A 6,351-nucleotide genomic window follows, 5' to 3' on the forward strand; every position below is an offset into this window, starting at 1 on the left:
GAGGGAGGAACCGTTGCTCTCCTTTCAGTTCCTCCTTCGGGGGATGAACAGTTACTCCCTCCAGTTCCTCCCTGCAGACCAACAGTTACTCCCACCAGTTGCTCCCTGCTGACCAACCATTACTCCCACCAGTTGCTCTTCTAAGAGCAACAGTTACTCTTTACCGTTCCTCCCACGTGTTCGCAGTTACTCTCTGAAAACTAACTGCACATGCTTCCAGTTACTCCTTGGGGAAATGAGTATTTATCTCGAGTATGCTTGTCACACGCTTAACACATGGCGAGAGCTCCTTGGGAGAGCACTGCTTGGGTGCTTCTAACACAAAAAGTGGACAATATTGAAAGGAAAATAAATGCTTTATTGTTCTTTTTATGAGGCGACGTGTGACCACACGTGAAAGTAGACTTTGCCACACCACAGCCAGCACTAAACAAACACCATAATACATCAAAAGTTTTCTGCGTCATCCGTGGAAAAACAATCTTGAATTTCTAGCATAGGGCAGTCTGTGTCATCATTGGTGAGAGAAGGGCAACTTCTCCAATTCTGAAGAACTCAAGTTTCGCAGCTGGTGTTTCCATCAGGCTAGCGCAGCGGAACGTCACTGCAGGCATATGTGAAGCATCTCATTGCTGCAAGAAAAAAAATAGAAGTGTGAGGTTAAACATGCCAGAATCATTTCATAACAATGAGTCACACACACTGCAGCAGCGCTTACATTCTAGGATGTCTACTGCAAAACGAAATGTGAAAAAAAGGAAGGTTCGGCCAAACGTTACTTGGCAAGCCATATAAATGCTGATGTGATAGACGCTCTTCACATGATGTTTCAGACAGCAATATTCTGGAAGAAAATGTGCAGCACCTCAACAAGGCATATTTGTAGCAGTTAAAGATACCCTTAGGTTCAGCTAACTTGTTTCCTATACACAGCTGAGTGACATTTCTATGAGCCCATTCACCAATGGGCATTCTAAGTGAGGTCATGTGTGTGGCAAATAACACGTACTGTCCGCTCATGTTAAAATACTTATTTAGCTCGTGCACATAGATGCTCTCGATTCTACTGTTCTATCATACGCTGCTGCGTCTTGAATTTTGCAATACCTGTAGGCACAAGCCAAGCATGCAAAGCCTGCTTGAAAGCAACCATTTGCAGAGGCTACATGATAATCTTCAGTATATTTCTTTGTACCTGACGCAAACGGCTGGACAAAACTATAGACAAAAAATGTAGACCGTGCTACCTTGAAAAAATGCTTTAAATTTAGTAAACTAGGGTGCATTTGTTCACTCGGTTGTCGAGGAAGCAATATATCTTAAGGCATGCACAGATATTCTGATTCTTTGTTTGACAGTGTCACAGATAGCTTGCCAATACATATATATTTGAGAGCAACAAGATGTGATGCTTCTATTAGTTCAACGTCTTGTTGGTTCACAGCCAAACAGGTTACTGCTTGTTAGACAAATTGGAATAAGCACATCGTGGTTTCCAAAAAAAAGCATTATTAGAAGTTAGCTCCCGGTGTGAATGTCTGCCCATTTATTTTGTACTGCCTTCTACATGTGCCACAAAGACATTTGTTGAGGATGTGCTACCAGTCAAGCCAAGATCGCATACTTCGTCAATGTGATGGAAATACAAACATTAGAAACACTGCCACCTCTAGTAAGAGCATAACACTTCAGTATCTTGGACTAGCAAAGAGGTGCACAAGAAAGTTAAGCCCACTCTTGCGGAACTTTGAACGCGAATATTTCAGAGTGGGGGAGGTCAACATGCTGTGGCACTTTTAAACCCACGAAACATCTGCAGAAAACAGGGTAAAGGCAAGTCAAGAAACGCTGTTATGAAGGCCTGCGCATGGACAGCTTTGTGAATCTAGGCCCAAGTGTTATGCTTTGTGCAAGCCAAAATCCATGTAAATAGGGAAAGCATACTTTTAGGTGTACCAGCGTAAACAAATCTTGGCAGTTGGCTTTTTAGTACAAACAGCAATCCCTGCAATGAAAACATAAACATTTTATCTTAACGGTAACAGTGTGAGCACACACACGGGCCAGCGGAGCCATGTCGAATTGTCAATGCCAGTGTAACCATGTGGCATGATGAACTATTCTCTGGCCAACACATGCACAGTTTGCTCCTAAAAAGCGATGCTTTCATATACGTAGTACAAAAAGTCTGCACTTACCAAAATTCACTTGCTTTCTGTACTTTAGCATCGTTGGGAGCATCTGCAGTATAACCAAATTTGTGTCATATCCCTGAAAAAAAAGTAAAAGACATGCATCAAATATTGTTTCATTTGGCAGCAGTGAAGTCAGGTTAAGAACAGCCAAGTGGGAATCAGCCTAATTATGTGCATGCGGCAAATCCCAAACGGTGTTATTGAGAGAGAGAGAGAGAGACTTTATTAATTTCCGGCAGATTGCTGGGATGGGCTCCCACCTAGGGGCCAACGGAGAGACCGTGTCTCCCGGCAGCTTCCTTGGCCTGCTGGATTGCCCAAAGTTGCTTGTCCAGACCCGAACTGAGCAGCGCAGTCCGCCAACGCGCCCGAAGGTCTTCATTGGAGGCCGCGACCCCAGAATTTCTGACTAATGCTGGACATTCCCATAGGATATGTTCGAGAGTGGCTCTGGTGGTACAGTACTGGCATAGATTAGATCTATAGACGTCAGGATATATGTGGTGCATGATTACAGGGTTCGTGTATGTGCGTGTTTGTAGCTGTCGCCACTGAACGGACTGGGCCCGATTTAGCTTGGAGTGAGGCGCAGGGTACTCCCGCCTTTGCAGTCGATAGTGTTGAATTATGTCATTAAATTTAGTGAGCCGATCGTCCCATTCCCACACCGGCGCAGAAAGGTCCGTTTGGGTGGTCGCTTCGTTTGACGTGACTCGGAACGTAAGACCTCGAGCCACGTTGTGCGCCACTTCATTCGGATTGGCCTCCGCGTTACCTAGTGGTGTGTGGGCAGGGAACCACAAGATGTGTACGTATTCGTCCACCTCGTGAATTTTGCCTGTATTAAGAATCCGCAATGCCTCGGGGGAGATTCTGCCGCTGGCGTAGTTTCGAACGGCTGTCTGCGAGTCGCTGATTACGCATGAGGCGTTAGTGTGGGCTATGGCCATCGCGATAGCCACTTCCTCTGCCGTTTCTACGTTCCGTGTGATGATTGACGCGCTGCTTTTGCACTGTTGTGTGTGGTCTACGACAGCAGCCACGAAGTGATGACGTTCCTGGTAGCGTGCTGCGTCGACAAAGACTGCCTCATGGTTGCGCCCAAACATCTTTGACATGGTCCTGGCTCTACTGACACGTCTGCCCTTGTTGTGTTCAAGGTGCATGTTTCTTGGTATGGGTGGTACTGTTAGCTTAGCACGGATAGGGCGTGGTATGTCGTGTTTGTCTCCGTGTTGAGTGTGGTAAGTAATACCGAGATTACATAGAATCTGGCGGCCTGGCTTAGTCTTGGCTAAACGCTCGAATTGGGAGATTTGTTGCGCCTCAATAAGTTCCTCAAGGGTATTGTGTAAACCAAGTTGAAGGAGTAGTTCGGTGCTGGTGTTTTGAGGCACACCTAGCGCTTGTTTGTAAATTTTCCTAATTAGGCTGTTGAGTTTTGACTTTTCCGCGGTGAACCATCGGTGGTACGCCGCCGTATAGGTGATGTGAGTTAAAACAAACGCTTGGATCAAACGGATGATGCTGGCCTCTTTCATGCCTTTGTGTTTATTGGTAATGCGCCTAATGAGGCGCATCGTGTTAGACACTCTGGCTTCAATGTTGCGAACTGTCTCTCCGTTGGTACCCTTACTTTCTATGATCAAACCTAGCATGGCCGAGCGGTGTTATTGAGGTTGTCGAAATTTTCGTCGATTGGTATTAACGTCGATATGTGACGTCAACGGCATGCCAAGTTTTCACAGCGCATAAAGATTTCATGATGCAGAATAATGACAACGCTAACGAGAACATACAGCATTTATGATTGTCTTTTACAATATTCAGTTTTGCTAAGGTTTTGCATCTCTAAAGAAATCTGAAAGATTTGGGTCATTCCTCCTCCAATTGTTCTGTCAATATGTAAACTGCTCGCTTGATGGTGCGCTTATAAAATAGTACGTTCAGCGCAGAGGTGAAGCAAGTGACGCAGTGATGTGGGCAGATTTTTTTTTTTAGGCGTGCGGGGAGGGGGGGGCTGGTCCGCTCATCTGAATAGGCCGGGCAAGCGAATATGGTCGTCAATTTGGGCTCCCTACGCCCGGCCTAAAAAAATTCTGTGCGCAACCGCCTGGCTATGCCAGTGAAGTGATGCGACAATGATTTGTTCACTTACTGATTTACATACACTTTACAGCTCTAAAAAATGCGGCCCAAGGCCCCAACACTCAGCCGTTAACATTACATAAAGCCAATGGTAGAAAAGTGCCAGTATGAATGCAGCTACAACCCCGCCCCAATGTTTTTTCAAGCGAGGTAGTGTTGCGGAAATGAACTTTTAACTGCAAAAGTACACTGGCACTGCAGTGGTGACAGGGGAAGCAAGAGGGTATGCAGGCGGTAATAGAGGTAATTTAGTCCGATACGGCTAGCAATGGATACGGTGAATAAGAGCAAATCATTTCTCTTTCAATAGCGCAACCACTCAACAATGTATTGTAAGAGCATTATATGTTGCTGGAAATGCCACTCACCTGCGCGCTGATGCATGCACAGTCCTTTGTCCGACGAGCGAACAGGCTTGCAGATAGCTGAAGACGTGTTTACGATGTGTTTGTTCCACCCGGCAGCAAAATCCACAACTGCTTCGCGCTCCATAAAGATAAATATACACTAACCTTCATCACGAATAAGTAGAAACGCAAATCTGCGACACACACACACGATCAAAACATAGCTCACAAGCCCGCACGTCCATGTGCTCGCCGACTACAGACCAAATGATTATGAGTAGTGCGAACGCGAACCTAGTTGCGCCGAAAAAAAAAAACGTCGAGCAGTGGCAGCACAGGCGTCAGCGCAATGATTTCAGTGTGTTCTCCTAATACAATTATAAAAAAAACTGAGGTACACTAAAACCCATAAATAAACATAAAAAGTTTAGTGTAATTTTTATTCAGTGCTAGTCAACATAAACACTGAATAAAAATTACTTTGTAACTTGCATCGTTTGCTACGCTAGCGCCACACTTGTCGTGCGGGCGCAGAGGGCGCAGATTTGTCATTCTGCCCTCAAACTACACGGTGAAGCGTGCTACTAAGTGTATGGCTGATGAGAAGCGCGTCTGGGTCCGCTTTTTTTTTTTTTCTTCTCCGATATATCTGGGCGGGGGGGGGGGGCTCCTTATGCACGTGTTTCGGTGCTTGATCGACTTTGACGCCCTTACTTCGCGGACGAACGGCGTGTCTAGGCTATTTTTATCGTTGTTTTGCACGTGTTTCGGCGTTCGGTCCGCTTTGACGTGCCAACTCTCCATTCTGCTGCTGCGTGTGTTAGGTATTTGCCGTACTGTATCCTCAGGCCTTCTGTGTTCAGCCAGCGCTGCTATCTTATTATCTACGGATGCTAAAATAAATCACTGTTTTGGTTTGGTGAAGTTTGGCACACAGAACAAACAATAATCTGGCCCATGAATATCAATGTGGGCGGCATGCATATTTGTGTGCGGTGTCCTGCCGGGGAGTAACCGTTGCGTGACGAGAGCATTTACAGCGGTTCCTCCTTCCGTTGCTCCCTTACAAACTTAATATGAATACAGTTGCTCCCCCATTCTCGAACAAGTCAGCCATCTTGTTCCGCTTGGTCTTTTCTGAGAGTAACAGTCGGTCTGAAGGAGTAAAAACAGCCGTTGCTCCCATTTCGGCCATTTTTGGCTTAGAGTGTAGAGGGTGTTAAATGGGATATAATAGGGCTCAGTGAGGTTAGGAGGACAGATGAGGCCTATACGGTGCTACAGAATGGGCACGTCCTTTGCTACAGGGGCTTGGCAGACAGAAGAGAACTGGGAGTGGGGCTCCTAATTCACAGAAACATCGCTGGCAACATAGAGGAATACTATAGCATTAATGAAATCGTGGTAGGTATCGTACTTAAACTGAATAAAAGATACAAAATGAAGGTAGTACAGGCTTACGCGCCTACATTCAGCCGTGATGACGCTTCAGTTGAAAGCTTCTATGAAGACGTGGAATCGGCAGTGAGTAAGGTAAAAACACAGTATACTATAGTGATGGGCGACTTTAATGCAAAAGTAGGGAAGAAGCAGGCTGGAGACCAGGCAGTAGGAGATTATGGCATCGGCACTAGAAAGGCCAGAGGAGAGCTACTAGTAGA

General features: G+C 45.8%; 1 long non-coding RNA gene across 1 annotated transcript; it reads right to left on the reverse strand.

The window, feature by feature from the left end:
• Window positions 1–399: 399 nt before the first annotated feature.
• LOC142784656 (uncharacterized) lies at window positions 400–4,990 on the reverse strand. The gene is made up of 3 exons (XR_012888713.1): window positions 4,712–4,990; window positions 2,199–2,271; window positions 400–632 (listed from the first exon to the last, which is right to left on the reverse strand). It is a non-coding gene; the product is annotated as an uncharacterized LOC142784656 (long non-coding RNA).
• Window positions 4,991–6,351: the final 1,361 nt, after the last annotated feature.

The sequence above is a fragment of the Rhipicephalus microplus genome, unplaced genomic scaffold (assembly GCF_043290135.1).
Source record: "Rhipicephalus microplus isolate Deutch F79 unplaced genomic scaffold, USDA_Rmic scaffold_15, whole genome shotgun sequence".
NCBI classification, from domain to species: Eukaryota; Metazoa; Arthropoda; class Arachnida; order Ixodida; family Ixodidae; genus Rhipicephalus; species Rhipicephalus microplus.